The following is a 20,597-nucleotide window of genomic DNA, read 5'->3' as shown; positions in this document are numbered from 1 at the left end:
GGGGTCAGTGCTCATACAGTTTTCTGGGAGACTCACACCAACAACCCAGGGTCAGGGAATGATACTTAACTAAACTTCCTGGCTCTTCAGAGGAGGCTGGTCGCTGTCAAGGATGAAAGGGATGAGGTCAAGGGCTCATAAAGCATGGGAGGTTCCGAAATAACATGAAGGAGCTGCCTTTCTGCATTACTGGAAAAACGCTAGAAAGAAGAGACTGGATGTCTGGCTCTGCTGCCCCTTTAACTGGCCTCATATGAACCTGTTAAACAACAGATGAAGAACGAGAGTTTTGGCGGTTTTTTTGTTTGTTTGTTTTAAGGAAAAGCAATTCAAGGACTGAGTTGCGGAGGACACTTATTTCAAAACTCTTTTCCAGGGCAGCTGGCACCTTGGACATTTTTGCAAACGCAAAGACGGAGCCTTTGCAGTAGCTTTTTACTTTCTCACAGCAGCTCCCGAAAAGGGGAGCTGCCAGCGTGAAATGAAAAGACAAAGAGAGGCTTTTCCCTCTGCCTCCTGATGTCCTTTTGGGGATCCTGATCTACCAAAAAGAGAGAGAGAGAGAGAGAGAGAGAGAGAGAATTTCCATTTTGAAAACAGGCCAGCCTACTCTTGTGTTCACTAAACTCCCCAAACCCGGATCCCAAGGCAAGCTCACCGCCTCCTGGTCTGTAAAATGCCAAGTTAGGGAAATCTCTGCGCTCTCAGATTTTGCATCTGGAAAGCAGGGGTGAATGCATCCCCTCCCGCCCTACGGGCCATGTGGTAGAGGATAAGTGAGGTCACCTCTGAGCCAGGGATTAGTCTCCAATCCCTCCCTCCCCTCAAAACTGTTCCACAGCGCCCTCTCCAGCAGGAGCTCTGAATATTTTTAATCACGCATCCCCAGGAGGAAACCACGGGAGCACTGTGTCGATTGGGTCCTTCCGGAAGTGGATGCTGAGTTAGGAGGGCAAGAGGTTCACAGGGGGTGACACCTGTGACAGACAAAGGGGAGAGGAAGCAGGACCAGGCTGGGCAGATCTGAGGGTCTCAGCCAGCCCACCGGGGCTCCAGAGCAAAGACTGCCTATTAGGGAGGTCCTGCGTGGGGCAGAAATGGCCAGCCCTGGGTCCGTGCCTCGCTCAGGCACTGGCTGGCAGGCTGCCTCTGCTCAAAAGCAAAGATGGAGCCTAGATGCACATGTAACAGCTGGAGGCTGCAGTGGAGCAAGATCTTTCTGGAAGGCAGGTCTGAGTGTGCGCCTCCACAGTGGCCATGCATGCATGCGTGCATGCACCTAGTTTTAGTTAAGTATCCTAAAGTTACTTTAGTTAAGTAACTTTAGGAAGTTTAGTTAAGTATCATTCCCTGGCCATGCATGCATTCCGTGCGACACCCTAGGAAACAGACAGCCCCGTGCACACGGCCCGGGGGGAGCCCTCCCCCTCCTGCTTCCTGAGTCGTGTCCAGCAGCTACTGATTATTCCTTAGACCCCCACGAGCTGCAGGGCCAGCTCTTTGCATTCACTTGTTTAAAACTGGAGTTGCAGTATCAAAACCCTATCGCTTCAGTGGGTTTTTTTTTGTGTGTTTTTTGCGGTACGCGGGCCTCTCACTGCTGTGGCCTCTCCCGTTGCGGAACACAGGCTCCGGACGCGCAGGCTCAGCGGCCATGGCTCACGGGCCCAGCCGCTCCGCGGCATGTGGGATCTTCCCGGACCGGGACACGAACCCGTGTCCCCTGCATCGGCAGGTGGACTCCCAACCACTGCACCACCAGGGAAGCCCCTACCGCTTCAGTTTTTACGACATAAACTCACAAAGGTCCGCGCCAAACTTAACTACATGCCGATCTTGTCCTTCTCTGGGTCCTGGAGTAAAGGAGCCACCAGGAGACAAGATCCTTCGGATCCTAAAAGGGGAGAAATCCCTACTTTGCAAAACTGTCTCCAATCTGGCTCCACGATTATTTACTTCGCCCACGTGTTGAAAAATCCCCCAACGCGTGATTCATTCCAGAAGGGTGTGGGAAAGGTCGCGCGCTCAGCCTCCAAGTGAAGCCCAGATACAGCTTCCGGTTCCGGAGGTTACAGAGAAGCGGAGCTTCCCCGACTCTTCAGGTGTGGATGCTCCCAGGACCAAGGAGCCCCAGGTCACTCCTCCGGTGCTTGAGAGGCACAGAACTGTGTGCTTGACTTACGTGCTCTCTGCTCTGCGCAAACTTAGAATGTGAAGCCAAGGAAAAGAGATAAAAGAAAACGCGGATGTAAAAGCTTGGGAGGAGAGCTGAATAGTTTGACGGCAGCGGCTGCACGGTAATTTTATAATATCACACATAACACCGCGCTCATCACTGCTGGAGGTCAGGTCCCCTGCCCCCAACCCCGAGAGCAGATTTTTGTCTCGTGTGTTCCTTTATCTTTTCAGAGAACTTGTATCAGGGCCTGACTTCAAATGTTGCTTGAAATCTGCTCTCCTCCTAGTATTTAAGTTTCATGGAGGAACTGAGGCATCCACAATAAAAATATGAATTCAGGAATATGGAGAGCTGCTCTTTTTTCTTCTCTTGTGCTTTAGAAAGTCTGGCTCCTTTGTGTCTGGGGCGGGGCTGTGGTCCACAGCGACTTCGTGATGTATTTGATCTGCGTGTCTTGTCCCTTGATGAAGAGCGGGCGGCAGAGACGGAGAGAAATCGAGACCTGCTGCCAACGAGCACAGAAGTTCTTCCAGATGCCGCGTGCACACACACTCTGCCCCGCTCCTGCTTTTAGGGTTGAATCCTGATCAGTCCCGTGGCCCAGAGCAGTGCTTCTCAACCAGGGACATTTTGTGCCCCCTCCTTCCCCCCAGGGGACGTGGGACAATGTCTGGAGGCATTTTTGATTGTCACAACTGGGAGGATGCTTCGGGCCTCTCATGGGCGGAGGCCAGGGACACCGCTCAACATCCTATAAGGGCCCACAGCAAAGAATGACGCATCCCAAATGCCAGTGGTGCTGAGGCTGAGAAACTGTGGCCTCAAGTAACACAATACATGGGCAGCTTCTTATCTTTTTGTCTTGTTGCATTCTTCAACTTCATGATGCAAAAAACAAAAACCACACACACTTGAAAATAAAGCCTTTCGGCTGGCCCTCAGGCCCGCGGCATTTCAGGATGACAGTGGCCAGTAACAGAAATGGTGAAGCTGGGGGTGGCCTTTGCGTGAGGCACCTGGGCGGCCTCCTGGATCACCTGGGAGCCTGGCTACAAGCTCAGACAGAGGTGACTGGAGTGCTGGTTTTCCGAGAGCCTTTTCCCTCAGTCATGCCAAGGACCTTGTATACGATTTGCGGTGATTAGGTAGGGGCATGAATGTGTTTTCAGCCAGCCGGGTGCCCGTATCCCTCGCATGGCTACTGTGTTGTGTACAGCGAGCTGCAGGTATTACTCTTCTGAACGGCCGCACAGAGTGCCGGGCAGAGGTCAGGGAGGGGCGTAGAGGGCAGCCCCTGACTGGTCCTTGACTTAGGTGCTCTCTGCTCTTTGTGAACGTAGGACGTGCTAAGGAAGGGGAGCTGGTCTCTTGGCAGCTCTGATGGTCATACTTAGGGATGCGGGAACCCCCTCAAATCTGCAGGCCTGGGAAGAAGAAATGCCTGAGAGCCGATACTCGGCCGTCTCCTGTGTTCATCATCATGGAGATAAATGCTTCTGTAAGAAGAGTTCTTGGCCTCCGATGAGGGCAAAGACAGAACTTCTTATCCATCAGGCGACTCTAGGATACCCACCATAGAAGAGAAACATGTCCTGGTTGCCTTGAGGGCCCTAATACGGGGAAAGATTCACTTCAATTTGAATCCATCAGTTCTAATAAATTCACTCTCTATTCATTGATGGTTGAAAAGATAATGAAAGTAGAAACAGGAGACAATTAAGAATTAAAGATAGGGCTTCCCTGGTGGCGCAGTGGTTGAGAGTCCACCTGCCGATGCAGGGGACACGGGTTCGTGTCCTGGTCCGGGAAGATCCCACATGCCGCGGAGCGGCTGGGCCCGTGAGCCATGGCCGCTGAGCCTGCGCTCCGCTACGGGAGGGGCCACAACAGTGAGAGACCCGCGTACCGCAAAAAAAAAAAAAAAAAAAAGAATTAAAGATATTGCTAACTTTTAGGTTTATACTGATGGAGCTGGTGTAATCTCATTATTGCAATGAGGTCATACAGTTGGGAAAAGCCTCCCCTTTCTGACTGTCAGGCATCCAGGCATCTTGCTTCGAGACAGGCCCACCTGTGTTAGCAAAGGTGGAGACGCAGATATTCCTGCTCCCCGGTAGCCCAGGTGCAGGCACGTGGCCGAGCTGTGACCACCTAGGTACCGTGCTGGGGTGAACAGTGTCCCCCCCAAATTCATGCCCACCGTGAACCTGTGAATGTGACCTTATTTGAAAATACAGCAGCCATACAGACACCCCTGCTTGGGACCTTGAACCCTGAGGGTGTGATACAGAGCCCAGTGTCGGAGGACTGGCCGCCCAGGTAAAATGGTACGAACTTTTGGTTCTTAATTTCCTTTTCCTGCCCCACCAGGAGCAAAAGAAATCTACCTTGGTTTCATCCATTTCCCTCTTTCATTCTTTCGGAGTTTCCATCCCCCGATAAACCGTTCCATGGGTGACGATGTTTTTCGAACAAAGGATAAGGTCATTCTACCCTACTGCAAACTCACCCAGGGCCAAATCACGGGGCTGCTGAGTGGGCAGCACAGAGAAATGAACCATAGCTGATCACTTCCGACTGTGGGCTCCAGGGCCAACTTCCCAGCCACTTTCCGAGTTAATTCTATCTCTGCAAGCGCCGTGTTGAAGATGGAACTTGTTTCCTAGGCGTGTACACCGCGTTCCATTTTTAACATCATGGGCTCAAACGTGAGGGAGAAATGGATTTTTAAAGTTGGGCGATCCCATAAAAAAGAAGCATTAAACAGGGTCTTTTGAATTTTCTTGGATCGAGGGCGTGCTGCTAACTCAGCCTTAACCACATAATACAGGAAGTTCAGGATGCATCAAACTTCATGGGCAGGTTGGAAAAGTGATTTCTCTTTTAATTCACAAGGCAGAGTGAAGTGGCTGGACTTCCATCTTACACCAAACTTGGGTCAAAGACTGTCTCAGCCGGAAACACGGACCGTGCCTGGGTGGATGCCAGGAACTGTGCCAGCCCTGCCTCACTCCTGAGAGGCTGCAGTATTATTACCCCCATTGCACAGTAGGGCAAACTAAAGCCACATGGCCGGTGTGAGACGGTTCTTGATTCGAAGCCAGAACCCATGCACTTAACTGCCCCTTGGTGACGAAAAGGGGAGTCTAAGGGAGAATGAGGGAAAAATATATAAATTTTCAGGGAAACATTTGTACCTTAAACTTAGTAAGATGTGTTGGGGGAAAGATCAATATTTATGTAAGTCGGTATATGTGTGTACAAATCAGCCTATTAACTGGGCATCTAGTCATGACCAAAGATACCACCTTACTTCAATGGACCAAAAGCATCTTATATTTCCATTTTATTTAATACATCTATTTTCACTCACTAATACCATCTCTTTCAAAAGTATGAACGAAAGATCACTTAAATCCTTTCTTTATCTGCCGCTTCATTTATTTTTGTAAATCGAACAGACTTCTCCCACTGACTTATAATGTCAAGAAGGCTTTCTATTTGTATGAAAATGATTTCAGGTTTCATCTTGCTTAAAATGCATGTATTTCGGGGCTTTCCTGGTGGCGCAGTGGTTGAAAGTCCGCCTGCCGATGTAGGGGACGCGGGTTCGTGCCCCGGTCCGGGAAGATCCCACGTGCCGCGGAGCAGCTGGGCCCGTGAGCCATGGCCGCTGAGCCTGTGCCCGCGTACCGCAAAAAAAAAAAAAAAAAAAAAGCATGTATTTCTTCATTTCAACACTATCATGCTCCTATTTAAATAATACAAATACCTCCCACTTTTAAAAAATACAGACTTTCCACTTGAGAAATACTTCCCACTTCACATATTGAAATTTGCATTTAGAGGAGATCTGGGTAGCGCCTGAGGCAGGACATGGAGCCTCTCCTTTCCTAAACCTGGGTCCGGCTCCTCTGGTCCCTCTTCTCCCCAGGCCTCACCCATGGGCCCCGTCTTCTGTCTGCTGGTCTGGCCGTAGCAAGGATCCTGCTAAGTCCCTTTAGAAAGGATCTCTTACCCTTGATATCTGATCGCCTTGTCCTACCTTCAGCAAGAATCCCGCTAAGTTGGTTTAGCAAGAATCCCTGCCCTTGATGTTTCCTCTTCTATCCAACGACCCGACCCGTCATTGACTATAAATCCCCAGCTGTCTTTGCTGTATTCAGAGTTGAGGCTGGCCTCTCCTTCACTGAGACAGTCTTGACACCTACAGTCCTAAATAAAGTCTTCTGTACTATTTTCACAAGTGTCAGAATAACTTTTTTTTTTGTGGCTGTGCCACACGGCTTGCGGGATCTCAGTTCCCTGACCACGGATTGAACCCAGGGCCACAGCAGTGAAAGCCTGGAATCCTAACCACTAGGCCACCAGAGAACTCCCCAGAATAACTTTTTTGTTTTTTAACAGGCAAAACATCTCACCACTTGAAACCATCTGAGTGAAAGAGTATTATTCATATAATGCAATATATTAAAAACCCATATATTTAAAAACCAATATTCAAAGTAAGAGTGCTCCGAGAGCATTCCAGAACATGCCTTCTTTCTCTACTCTCCCAGGTGGTCTTGTTCACGCCTACAGAATTCAGAGGTGATTCTCAGCCATTCCCCCCATGTCATCCCAACATAAGTCCCATCACTTCCGACTGGACCAATTGTTCTCCCCAACTCCCCCCCACTGTCCCCTCTCCTCTCCAACCCACCACCACCACCAGTCACTGCCCCACTGAAAACTCCCCCGTGGCATTCAGAATAGTGGATACGTTACAGACCTCCTAGCTCTGGGCCACCCAATCCCTTCCAGCCTTCCTAAACACATCCTATGTTCCAGAACCTTCTGGCCTTTCCACCTTTGCTCTCGACATCATGACATCCTAGAACATCCCCAGTGCCAGCTCACACCCACCTGCATGTCTGAGCTTGACTCCTCTGACCTCAGGCTCGCGCTGAGATGTGCTGTGGCTGCCTTACCTTCCCTATGGGGGCGGGAGAATCACCAGCCGGGAAAACGCTTCATTTCTTTGCCACCCACAGCGCCTAGCCCGATGAATCAGACGTGGTGGGTATTCAGTAAATGCCCATTAAGCAACTGAACAAACGTCACCATTGAATTCAGCAGGACAGAAAACACGGACGGAAAATCTGAAAAGATTTGTTTTCTAGAAGGACATTTGATCCCTGCTTGCCAGGCCTGACGAATTTAAATCATTCAAAGCGAGCAGCGCCCTCTTGTGGCCACAGGATGACGGCACATCACAGAAAAGAGTTCAATTACGGAGTTCTGATATTTCCCACCTGGGGGTTTTCTTCCTCCCGACCGTAGGCAGGGGCGCAAAGAAACCATTCCCGTGAGGAACCCAAGGTCAACGCAAGTGGCTCAGTAGCTCACTCGGAGAATTTAGCTCCTCCTCACGCCAACCAGGTAACAGGAACTGTGGCTACATCAGGGAATTTGATCCCTCCCGCTTGAAAAGCCCACCAACTAATTGCAACGTGGGGACCTTGATTGGATCGTGGCTAAAACAAACCAGCAGGGACTTCCCTGGTGGTCCAGTGGTTAAGACTTCGCCTTCCAATACAGGGGGCGCAGGTTCCATCCCTGGTAGGGGAGCTAAGATCACATATGCCTCGGGGCCAAAAAGCCAAAACATAAAACAGAAGCAATATTGTAACAAATTCAATAAAGACTTTAAAAATCATCCACATCAAAAAATAAATAAATAAAATAAAACAAACCAGCAGTAAGAGGCATTTGGGAGAATCAGCAACAAAAAAACCTTGTACGCAAATGTTCGCTGCAGCCTTGTTCATTAGCGACGGAAAAAAAAAACAGCCCAAGGGTCCACCAACGAATAACGGTGGTATATCCATATACTGGGATAACACACGGCGATAAGAAGGAGGAAACTACTGAGACACACACGACGTGGATGAGTATTACACATCGTGCTGCATTAAGAAGGCTCACACAAGAGTACATTCTATTTAACTGAAGTTCCAGAAGAGGCAATGGTAGGAAAAATTGGAACAGGGGTTGCCTGTGGTTGGGGGGGGGGGGGCTTGACTGGGGCCTGGGGGAACTTTCTGGGGTGATGATAATGTTCTGTAACTTGATAGGGGTTTGGGTTACACAGATGTATGCATTTGTCTTAACTCATCAAATGTTACACTTAAAATGGGTGTCTATCATTATATATGTAAATTTTACCCCAAAAGGAACAAAACGACAACAAAAAGATGCTAAATCTTATAAATGACATGCCGATGCTGAAGTGTTTGGGGAGAAGAATACTGAGATCTGCACCTTGCTTTGAAATGCACTGAAAAACTAAGATGGATTAATGGACAAACAGAAGGATGGCTAGATGGACAGGTACATGATAAAGCAAACAGCAAAATGTTAACTGCAGGACTAGTGGTGGTGGATAATGTATATAGATGTTCACTGTAAAATTCTTTCCACTTGTCTGATGTTTGAAAAACAATATGATAAAATCTTGGGTGGAAAGATATTGGGGGATATTTGGATATAGACTGAGCAGTAGATGACTGAATAAATTCTGTTCATCTTTACGTATGATGGTGCTGCTGTGGTTAATAGGAAAATGTCCTTATGTTCAGAGATCCATATTCAAGTATTTAGAGTGAAGTGTCATAATGTGTGAAACACACTTTAAAATACTCCAGGGAGAAAATGAAGCTAAGGGCTTCCCTGGTGGCGCAGTGGTTGAGAGTCCGCCTGCCGATGCAGGGGACACGGGTTCGTGCCCCGGTCCGGGAAGATCCCACATGCCGCGGAGCGGCTGGGCCCGTGAGCCATGGCCACTGAGCCTGCGCGTCCGGAGCCTGTGCTCCACAACGGGAGTGGCCACAGCAGTGAGAGGCCTGCGTAGCGCAAAAAAAAAAAAAAAAAAAGAAGCTAAAATTGCAAAATGTTAATAATTGTTGTATCCATGTGATGGATGTATGGGTGTCAATTATTCCATTTTCCGTCTTCGAAGTGTTTCGCAGTAAAAAGGAGACACGCTCTCTCAAGGAGCTTGAACTCCAACAGTGAGTGAAAGTTCTGTCCCTTTTCCCTTGTCTGCTCGCATTATCTTTTTCCTTTTAAAAATTAAGTCCATGATGAGGATGAAGAAAATCTGTTGACAATGTGTCATCTGGCGATGAGCATCTCATCGAAGGGAAGTGTAAAGAGAATGACTGAATGATAAGGTAAAAGACAAAGTTAACAAGGAAGCAAGTAATGCAAAGGGAGAGGACAGGTGCCTGTGAGAAGGAGGGACTTTACCTGTTCCCATAATTCTAGACAGAATATTTGCAAACATGCCCCGCCCCCCAGGCTTCCTGTCTTGGTCACTGTCATTCCCCGGTATCTACCTCCAAAGTCAAGACCGAGATGCTGCTTGCCACATCCCATCAGCCACCAAGTCCAGGGTCTTCTGCCTCCTACATCTCTCTCTCCAGTTAACCTTGTGCCCCTCAATGACCTCGTCTGTAAACTGGGCATGATGACACCTGCTTCCTGAGTTGTTGTCAGGATCGAATACTATAGCATAGTGTGTCTGCTGCGGCCAGAATACACAACTGTGTGTTTCTTTATTTCCCTTGCGCACACCTCCCTGGCACGTAAAGCCCTCTCCCAAGCTCTCTAAATATATCACCCAGATGCTTCAACTTCCAGCAATAACGTCTTACTTACAGTTTCCCCAACGCACGTCGTAACTTCACGCTCCAGGTCGTCATGTAAATCAGCAGCTCTCAAAGTGTGGTCAACAGGTCCCCATGGTCCCAGCATCAGCATCCCCTGGGAACTTGATAGAGACAAAAATTCTCAGGTGCCACCCCACACCCACGGAATAAGAAAATCAGGGTGGGGCTCGGTGATCTCTTTTCACGAGTCCTCCAGCTAATTCTGAAGGATGATGAATTGTGAGAACCATTGGGGTATTCCATCTCCTCTGCTTGGAGTATGCTTTCTCATTGTACCTGTCAAACTCCTATGCATCCCTTAAAGCCCCCCTGTAGGAAGCCTCTCCTGGATCCATAGCCCTAGATAAGGTTATTCATGCTTACCTCTGCACTAACGCTGTACCTTGATCCTACTTCTTCTGTAGATGTTCTATGACCCCGTGCTATAGTTATTTGTTTGGAAGTCTTTCTCTCCAACTAGGCTAAACAAAGGTAGTAAGGAGCATGTTTGATATCATCCTCTGTATTTTCAGCCCTTAGCAAGTAAGTGCCTTTCACTCAAGGAAAGTTCACCTGCTTGAGCTGCCTGGTGGCCCAACTAGCTAGCTGTCCAGGTGAAGGAGGTAACTCCCTAACTGATAGAGCAGCAGTTTGAGATTCAGGATACCTGGTGGAGGTGTTTGCTTTGAGTGTACTTTTATTTTATTTGAAAATCATATATATCCATCCTTCAGTTTCATTTATAGGAAGAGTCGAATATTGGCAATGTTGTAACACCTTTAAATTTCTTAAATGCATTTTCTGATTATCCTTAAGCTGCAATGATTTCCCTCCAAAGATGGTAGCACTTTGCTTTCAATTCGATCCAATAACATGATGTGTGATGTGTTCACCCAGATGGTAGAAAAGACTGGCTGACATGCCTTTTGCAGGAGATGCGGCTATTTACCAGAAGCGAGTCCTTGGCCAGGCTAAACTCTCTAATAGTAGTAATGACAGCCAATATTTACTGAACGCTCCATCTCTGCAAGGCCCTGTATTCATCTCCCTTCAGCTTTACAAGAGCCATATGCAGTAGGTACAGATCCTATTCCCGTCTTACAGGTGAGGAATCTGAGGCACAGAGAGGTCAAGCAACTTGCTCAAAATCACGAAGCTAAATAGGGGACCAGGATCACAGCCAGGAAAAGTGCCTTCAAAATCCACTCCCGGGCTTCCCTGGTGGCGCAGTGGTTGAGAGTCCGCCTGCCGATGCAGGGGACGCGGGTTCGTGCCCCGGTCCGGGAAGATCCCACATGCCGCGGAGCGGCTGGGCCCGTGAGCCATGGCCGCTGAGCCTGCGCGTCCGGAGCCTGTGCTCCGCAACGGGAGAGGCCACAACAGTGACAGGCCCGCGTACCGCCAAAAAAAAAAAAAAAATCCATTCCCACTGTGATGGGTTTTTTGTTTTGTTTTGTTTTGTTTTGTTTTTCTGACTCGGCATTCTAAATATTCCTCCAAGATGCCTTTCCCTTTTTTGGTTGCTTTTTTTCCACTGTGTTTAATATACACCATGTTCACCATTTTAGCCATTTTTAAGTGTATGGCTCAGTGGCGTTAAGTACATTCACACTGTGTGCAACCACCATCCATCTCCAGAACTTTTTCATCTTCCCCAAAACAAACTTTGTCCCCATTAAACACTAACCCCCCATTCCTCCTTCCCCAGCCCCTGGCACCCACCCTTCTACATTCTGTCTATGAATTTGACTACTTTAGGTATCTCATATAAATGGAATCACACGACATTTGTACGATACTCAGCATAGCGTCCTCAAAGTTCAACCATGTCGAAGCATACATCAGAATTTCCTTCCTTTTTAAAGCTAGTAGCCCATTGTGTGGATAAACCCCATTTTGCTTATTTGTTCATCCATCAATGGACACTTGGGTTGCTTCCACCCTTTGGCTATTATGAATGATGCTGCTGTGAACATGGGTGTACAAATATCTGTTGGCGTCCCTCCTTTCAAGTCTTCTGGGTATGTACCCAGAAGTGGGATTGCTAGATAGTATGGTGATTCCAGGAGACCTGGTTTCTTGCTTAGCTTTGCCCCCTCACTTTTGTAAGTCACTGAACACTCTTTCCAGTGTCTCATGCATAAAATGAAGACGGAATACCTTTTTCCCTTTGAATTACTATGACCATGACAATGATAAGTATATTAAGACAGAGATATCAGCTTCTGAACTATAAAGGGGGTGTATGAGTTCCATATATTGTTGACTGGAGGGGGAGAAAAGGAGGCAAAGAAGGAATATATATATATATATATATATTTTTTTTTTTTTTTTTTTTTTTGCGGTACGCAGGCCTCTCACTGTTGCGGCCTCTCCTGTAGTGGAGCACAGGCTCCAGACGCGCAGGCTCAGCGGCCATGGCTCACGGGCCCAGCCGCTCCGTGGCATGTGGGATCTTCCCGGACCAGGACACAAACCTGCGTCCCTTGCATCGGCAGGCGGACTCTCAACCACTGCGCCACCAGGGAAGCCCAGAAGGAATATTTTTTAACCACCCATAACCTCAAAAGCTTTTCTGTTCTCTAAGCTAAAATCTGCCCTCCTGGGCTGCTGCGCCGTCTAACTAACTTTTTAGCATTCTTATATTTTTAGCAGAATTTTCTTTGGTCAGATAATGGTCACTGATGAGCCCTACAGGAAAATGAAAAGGGAAGATAACGTTAATCTGCTGACACACACGCTTGGGATATTTAGAGCCAAAAGAATTGCTTTATCAATAGGCTGTCTTATCAGAGATGATTCTTGGCATGCTTCACCAAGCAGTCGTTTAAGAGTTTTTTTTAAAACACTGTCATTTGTAGTATGATTTACATGCAATGATCTGAGCCCTTGGAAGGAAACCCACTTTTTCAAGCCACAGCACAAGTGAAGTAATGGTTTGTAACTCAATGATGTATATGCTAGACTATCAATTTTCATTTTATATTATCTCAGAGAAATTGCCTGATGAAATCACATAATGCTTCTACTTTTTATAGAATACTACCTCTTGTAAACGCATGCACACACGCACACACAGTCTTCTTAGCATTAATAATTGTATCTTTCGATCTTTTAAATCAGTGATCACTGAAGGACGAGCCTAGAGGTAATTAACAGAACTTAGAAAGAATTCACTAAACATATGAAACAAAGTAAATGGATTTGGAGCATGAGGTTCAACATTAGATAAGAAAGGCGTAAGTCAGAGAGAGAATGGGTTACAACTTGGGACCATGAAGTTATACATGAATAGTGGTGGCTATCTTTTTTTAAAGTAATTCAGAGAACAAGTGGAGGATGGCAGTTTTGGGGTCTCCCCTCCCAGGGGTAAAAATATTTAGAAAGCTGCATGGAAATTGGGGACCCGGATGGATAATCACAAGGAACCTGTTATCCCAGCTCCTGACCCGCCCCTTTTGACCACTAGAGGGGGCCATCTGTGCATTTCAAGCCACATCACCGCTTCATTTTTCCAAAGCGAAATGACTCCATTTTAACTTGGTGGACCCCGAAAAATCAAGGACTTAATTTCTGGCCTCTCTAGTCAGCAGCATAGAACTGTCCGGTTTTTAATGCCCAGCAGCTCTTATTTCTTTATGTAAAATAACTTTGGCATTTGACTCTGCCATGTTAATAAAATGTATCTCAGCAGGTTTATTTTATTAATTTTGTTCTAAAATGTATCAACTCTAGAAATAGGTGAGGGAGACTAAGAGGTACAAACTTCCACTTACAAAATAAATGAGTCCTCCGGGATGAAATGTACAACGTGCAGAACACAGCTGAAATTGTAAGAGCTGTGTACGGTGACAGACGCAGCTAGACTTAACCTGGGGATCATTTTGTAACGTAAAGAAACCTCAAATCATCATGTACATCTAGAACTAACGTAGTGTTGCAGGTCAATTATACTTCAATAATAAATACATAGATGTATCAACTCCAATAAAGGCAAGAGCGACACTATTTCCAGTAAAAAGTAGATAACAAAGCAAACTGTTCTTCGGTCTTAGAGGTTTTTTTGTTTGGAAGAAGGAAAATGAACATCTCTTACTATTTTTTGGTCTTAAAGAATACCCCAAACTATCCAGAGAAGATAAACTCTTCAGTGTATGATTAATGTTCAACTATGCATGAGTGAATCAGCAACTTCTAGGTGACTATTCTTTACACAGAGAGAAAAAAAAAAAAAAAGGTTGGCTTTTTCCATCAAATGATTGGCTCTTTCCCAATCACCTACATAACTTGCATTTGCTCAAGGAATGTCAGCTAATTTGATTATATTATTCAAAACTAAATCATGAAGGCAAATGAAATATAATTAATTCCAAAGCAACCTATCTATTTTATTATTCCATATTCGCGGGGGTTATCCGAGCGATTGCTTCACCCCATCAGTCTGCATATTAAAATTGTGTCGATACTCAGAGGCAGTTATCAGAGGGGCCAGAGGACTCTGGGGGACTTGTGCGCTATTCTGTGTGTGTCCTCTGAGAGTGTGAGAAAAAGAAGGGAGAAGAGACCCCAGGAGATGTTACAGAGCTGATGAGGATCCCAAGCCATTTCGCTGCCGGGGTCCCTGATGACAGCGGCCTCTCGAGCCTCCAAGGATACCCTGCGCTGGGCACGAGAGGTTGACAACAGTCTGTGTTTCCCGGGCATCTCGAAGCCCAAGGATCTCTTGAGGATCTTGACTAGCAGTTCCGCTGAGATGGAAACTCTTAATGCTGGAAAGAGTTATTCACACTCGGTCTGCGTTAGGTCAGCACCTCGGCCGACGTGAGATCAGAGCACGGGGGAAATCGGGAAAAGACCTGAGAATACCGACTGGCAAATGCCCTAATGCGTGATTGAAGGCTGGAGTTCACGGGCTCTGGTTTCTGGTCCTTCCCCTCCTCAGAATGACTGTCCTGTAAGTACTAGTTTTGTTTATTCACACGGGGCAGAAATTTCCGTTGGGCTGGTCTCACCTGATGCTGTCGATAACTCAACCTCTGCAGGCACATGGTCTGGACGGCCCTTGGACCTGGTCAGGAGGGGCCCCTGCCCTGGGCCCCATGCTTCAGAGGGCCCCTCTCAGACCCTCTCGGGGGCCACGGGGATGTGCCCACCTGCAGCCTTGCCTCTACACCGTGCTCCAAATGTCCACACACACACCCCCACCGGATGTTCCTTCCCAAACAGCCCAGGCCTGCTCTCAGGGTCTACGTGAGCCTTTCTTCCTGTGCACCCTGCTCCAAGCGAGCTGCTGCTAGAGATACCCCAGCCCAAAGACCCACAAGGGGGGCAGCTCCGGGGTGGAGGTAGGGGATGGACAGCACTTGGACCGTGGGCTGGGATGTCCTCCCTCCCGGCCCACCACGGCCAGCATGGAACTCCAAGGCTGAGCGGGCTTTCAGTAGGAGAAGAGAATATATTTTAGCGAACACTTCGTTAGCTTGATTTCTAACTTTTAAAGGAACAGACACATGGGGTGTGGGTCCCCATTTGTACTCTTACTCCAAGCACCAAACAAATTAGGGGCTGCATTAGCCAGGGCTCTCCAGAGAAACAGAGCCAACGGAATAGAGACAGATGATAGCAAGAGACTTTTTACAGGGACAGGCTCAGGGGATTGGGAAGGCTGCAAAGTCCCGTGATCTGCCATCTGCAAGCTGGACACCCAGGAGAGCTGGTTCCAGTCTGACTCCACAGGCCCCAGAACCAGGAGCACTGGAGCTTCATTTGCCAGGTTTCTCTACATTCTGCCCAGTGCCACCACCGCTTCCAGGCACAGCCAGGGGCGCCAGACCCTGCACTGGCTCAGCCCAGCTCTGACGGGCAGCGCCATCCTTTCTGCAAGATCCAAACACCACCAGGGACCGCCGCCCCCTCGACACGGTGGGCACCCACTCTGTGCCAGGCACTGAGCTGAGGCCTGGACCATCCTATAAGGGACAGACTCTCAGTCATAAGTTCTGTTTTACAGATAAGGAGACTGAAGCTTGGAGGTGAATAAACTTTTTTGAGGTCACACTTAGACACGCTGGAGGGACCCTGAATCCAGGGTGTTTGGGTACCACCGCCCTCTGGCCCCGCTGATTCTCCTCGCTTATGTAGCTCTGAGCACAGCACAGATGGTATTTTGTTGGTAAGTGACTAGATCCCGGGGAACCCTACAGCGTGAGCAGTATCAATTGAGCATCTACAGGGCACGTAAAGCCTAGTAGCATCTGCCTCTTAGGATTTCCGCCTCATCCCCCTTTGAATAATTCCAAACCGCTAAGACTTAGAGAATCCCGGAAAACCCAGACCACCCCCCAAGAGCTGTACCCCAGCGGGCTCTGCAGCCTACGGCTCTTGCCGCGCGTCCCGTCACCTCAGGGCAGTGCTGGGACGAGAGTCGACCTTGGCGTAGACGGTTGGCCCAAGTCGGTCCAGTTCCATGTGTCTACCCTGGGGAAAGTGGTCCACGTGGCCCGGGGTGGCCCTGGCCTTGATTCCTGAGCCTCACACAGTCTTTTCCCAAGGTGCAGGTGCCCAGAAGCCCTGGGTCTGATTGTTCTTGTGAACCCAGGCCCTTCTTCCCTCTCCCCGCTCCCTGGGGAGCATGTCACCAGGGCGTGCAACCTCTCTTTAGAAACCAGCATGGCCTCCCTGCTCCCTGTGCAGCCCAAAGGGCTCCCCACCCACCCCAATGAGGGTCTCCTGCACTCCCCCTATGACACCCCTTCCCTGAACGCTAGAACCCCTTCTCATCCTTCCCTCAGGCTTGGCAAATGAAAAAAACACACGGCACTCGGCTAGATGCGAACTTCAGATTAACAATGAATAAACGATGAATAGGTTTTAGCGTCAGTAGGTCAGATATCTGAAATTCAAATGTGACGGGGCATTCTGCACTTTATCAGGCAACCTTACCTAAGGGTGACTCCCCAGGACCCAGGGGCCCCACGCCCTCTGCCCGGGGACCTAACGGTGCTACATGTTGTGTGTTATCCTTATTTTTCAAAATGACTCAGCGCAATGATAGGTGAGAGGAAAAGAACATATAATGGTCTTGATAAAGATCAAGCATGTAAGTTCAAAGGCTTGGTTTACTTTTAACAGTCCTTATCTAATAGATGAATTTAAGTCTATGAAAATTTTTACACATTTTGGTCTCATCCGAGATGTGTTACGTGATACCATCACTGCCATTCATCTCTGAACAGTTTTACTGGTCTTGATCTCCTCTCTAGCTGTCAACTTGAGGGAAAGGGGATGCTTTGCTTGTTCTGTTTTTAAATCTCCAAGTGGATAGGAGTTTTGTCTCTTTCTCAGCAACTTTGATATGTATGATGTTACAGGCAGAGAATGTGGCCTGTGGGATTTATGCATTTTGAAATCTGGTGAGATTTTCTTTCTGGCATGAAACATGGTCAGTTTTTATGAATGCTCCAAGAGGGTTTGTTGGCACAGAGTTCACAGCTGACAGATCACGTTTGTTAACAGTGCTGGTTGATTTTTCTTTGTCTAGTTGATTTGCAGATTTCTGAGAGAGAAGGATTAACATATTCTGTTGTGGTTGGGAGTTAATTTCTCCTTGTACCTCTAAAAACATAAACTGTATCTTTCAAAGCTATGTTTTTAGCCGAACAGATGTACACAACCATTTACCTTGACAAATTATTCCTCTGATAAATTGATGCTTTTTACCTTGCATTCTATTTTCATTGGCAAGGCTGCCACCACTGGCTTTCTTTCTGTTAGCATTTTCCTCGTATGTTTTTCCATTCCCTTATTTTCAACCTTTTGTGTCACCTCTGTATTGTAGGTGGTCTCTTGTAATCAACGTGTACACATATTTGTGGTGAAGTTTATCATTCAACTTGAAAATGTCCGTAAACAGCAGAATTTAACCCATTCACGTTTACTATGATGAATGCTATGTTTACATTCACTCCTGCCATCTTATACTTCTTTTTATTTCTTTTCCTGATGTTTACTGGATCGAGTGAGCTGTCTTTGTATGCAACACGTAGAGAATTCATTCCTCTCCAAACATGACCTGCTGTCAACAGTGACACTGTGTGGCCTGCTTGTCATCAGCTGAAATCTCCAGCTCCTTCCCCACAGGACATTAGAGGCCGGACTTACCCTCTGGACTAAGTCCCTGTGGGTCTTGAGTTTATCTCAGAAAGGGAGAAGGGGGGCATGCAGGGGCAGAGGAACACCAGGGTAAAAAGGATATTTTGGGGACAGACCAGATGAAGGCTCAAGGTGGTTGATTTAACCATTAATAAGGAGATATCTCCTTAATTTTGTATGCCAAGCAAGTGGAGTGGACACAGAAATTAAACACAGAAGGACACGACACCAAGTGATGTGAATAGGTTTATTTGAGAATCTAAACACAACCCACACAGGCACTGGGGACCTTGCTCCAGTTTTACAGCAAGAATTGCCTTCCCTGCAACCGAGAGCCGGACTCAGTTGTGGCTCCAGCACTTTCCATGCATGGAGCCGACTCTTCCCACCTCCAGCCAGTGCCTCTGAAGGACCCAGCTGTTCTCACCCACACAAACTCTCTCACACTGCTCACAGGACTTTTCTCTTGAGCACATTACGTTATACTGTAACACGGCTTTGCACTGAGCCCAGGGTAACAGCACATGCACACGCAGCTTTCATGTTATGCCAACAGCCTCTTCTTTCTTCACAGCACAGCACGAGGTTACTTTTTTTCCATTCATTACACCATTGCTCTCTGTTTGTCCCAGTGACCCACCACTGTTCTGACCTCTTAGATGCCCCTTTGCCCAAGGTCCCTACACAATGAATAACAGTGTGGCTCAATCAGTGTTCTTTATCCATTAGAGTCCCAAAATAAATAGGAAAGCCCGCCTTCCTAGAAAAATGTCTACACCCACAGATACACAAACCCCTGCATACACTTTAAGAAGGTTCTGGACCTCTCTGAAAACCATCTACAGATGCTAGGTTTAAAAGCTCTCTAAACATGGCACTCCTACCATAATTCATGATGCAGAGAAGATCTGGGCCAGGGCCAGCTTCATTTTCCAAAGGAGGAGGGGGAGTCTGAGTGAACCCATTTTCAGAAGTGGCACTGAGGGAGCAGAACTGGCAGGGTGCACACAAAACCGGCTACAAAATGTATACATTCACCTGAAAATCAGCAAGAGCAACTTACACATGCTATTATTTTACTTTTAAAACGTATTTTATTTGCATATACCTACATCTGAACAACAAAAGCACTTTGGTCTAACCGTCACCTTCCTCCGAGACCTCCGCCGACACGTTTAACAAACACAAGGCCCCGGAATCTCTGGAATTGCTCGTGTGCCTCTTAATATTTTAAAATATAACATGAGAATGACTTTTCTTTTTTAATGTTTTCATGTCCTTCTGACCTCAGAATTACTCTGCCTTATGCACACCAGGAGTGGGAACCAATGGGTAACACACAGAGGCCTCCCTGCCCGTAGGGTTTGGGGGACCCCGGCCTGTGGAAGCCGGAAGCTCTCCCAGAATTTCTGTGCAGTCCTCGGGGCGTACGTCTCAGGGCCGCCCTCTCCGGGCCCCGGCGTCTCTCAAAGTGTTGTACTTACATGTTCTGCCCACTTCAGTTTGGACACAGCACCTGGCCCTTCCACCAGTTTCCATAAGAAAGCCACTCAGACCAAGCATCCCAAGCCTTTTGGGAGGGATTCTGTGGTCCTAAGGGTTCATACAGGAAAGTGTGCAACCTGACACCATTCTACTCCGCTGGGTCCCTTTCCAAGTCTACTCTGTATTTTCTTGTCTCAGACTATCCCAGGAGACTGCAGTTCTTCGCTTTCTCACCACGTGGAACAGTTCAGCCCTCTCCAGGTCCCACCCCAAACTGAGATGTCCTAACCCCCCACAGGGCTCAGCAGAACCAAAGAACTCCAAATAACACGATTCATCTTCCTTCATAGGCACCTGGGATTAATAACAATTCTTCTGTTGCATTACTAAAGGCTAGGCACTTGATGTGTGTTTACTTAGTTTTCTCAAATGTCTCACAGGTTAGGTATTTTCAAAACCATCTTACGGATGAGAAACCTGAGATTCAGAGAAGTGAAGAAACTGAGTAAGGTCACAGAGTAAGTGCTATATCACCTTCGTATTTCCTACCTCTCTTTATCTCAATCCATGTACCAACTCGGCAGTGCTACTTGTATTTGCTTCCTGCCCTGTAATGGTATCAACCTCTTTCTCATCTCTTCCTCGGGGTCTGATTTTACCATTGAGTACTTTTTCCATCCGCTGATACTTGCTTTCACCTATTATTTTCAAATTCCTGAGGATAACAGCAGGTTGCACAGAAAGACTCGCTTAATAATTTTAAATCTGGGGGGGATAACTGAACCAAGAGGTGGAAGGTCCCTTGGAAGGCATCGTGTCCAAGCCTCACGCAACATCAAAGACACACCCACAGCTTCCTCCAGATGGCCCGCGACTGGCCTGGGCACCCACCTTCTCTAGAGCAGACCACTGCAGGCTATTGGGCTGACTTCTTGAAAGAGTTCTTCCTTAAGGTAAGAGACCGTAAAGATACAATCTGCCATTTACTCGGGCTCCCCTTAGAAACTGTGAAGTCGGCCCTGGCTTTTCTCGCTCACACCCTAACTCCTAGCAGGCACAGGAGTGACCCAGTGGGAGAGCTCAAGCCACGT

General features: G+C 47.6%; 1 protein-coding gene across 4 annotated transcripts in view; it reads right to left on the bottom strand.

The window, feature by feature from the left end:
• The window catches only part of RFLNA (refilin A), a 244,657-nt gene that overhangs the window by 188,665 nt on the left and 35,395 nt on the right, over positions 1-20,597 (bottom strand). For 3 of the 4 annotated variants that reach the window (XM_067701166.1, XM_067701165.1, XM_067701168.1), the window contains one exon: positions 9,881-9,992. The gene's annotated coding sequence lies outside the window, so the exon portion shown is untranslated. Of the gene's footprint in view, positions 1-7,084; positions 7,326-9,880; positions 9,993-20,597 lie in introns of those variants that run through there. The other variant, XM_067701171.1, reaches the window with a different exon arrangement.

The sequence above is a fragment of the Pseudorca crassidens genome, chromosome 12 (genome assembly GCF_039906515.1).
Source record: "Pseudorca crassidens isolate mPseCra1 chromosome 12, mPseCra1.hap1, whole genome shotgun sequence".
NCBI lineage: Eukaryota > Metazoa > Chordata > Mammalia > Artiodactyla > Delphinidae > Pseudorca > Pseudorca crassidens.
This window is presented reverse-complemented; position numbering and strand designations above follow the sequence as displayed.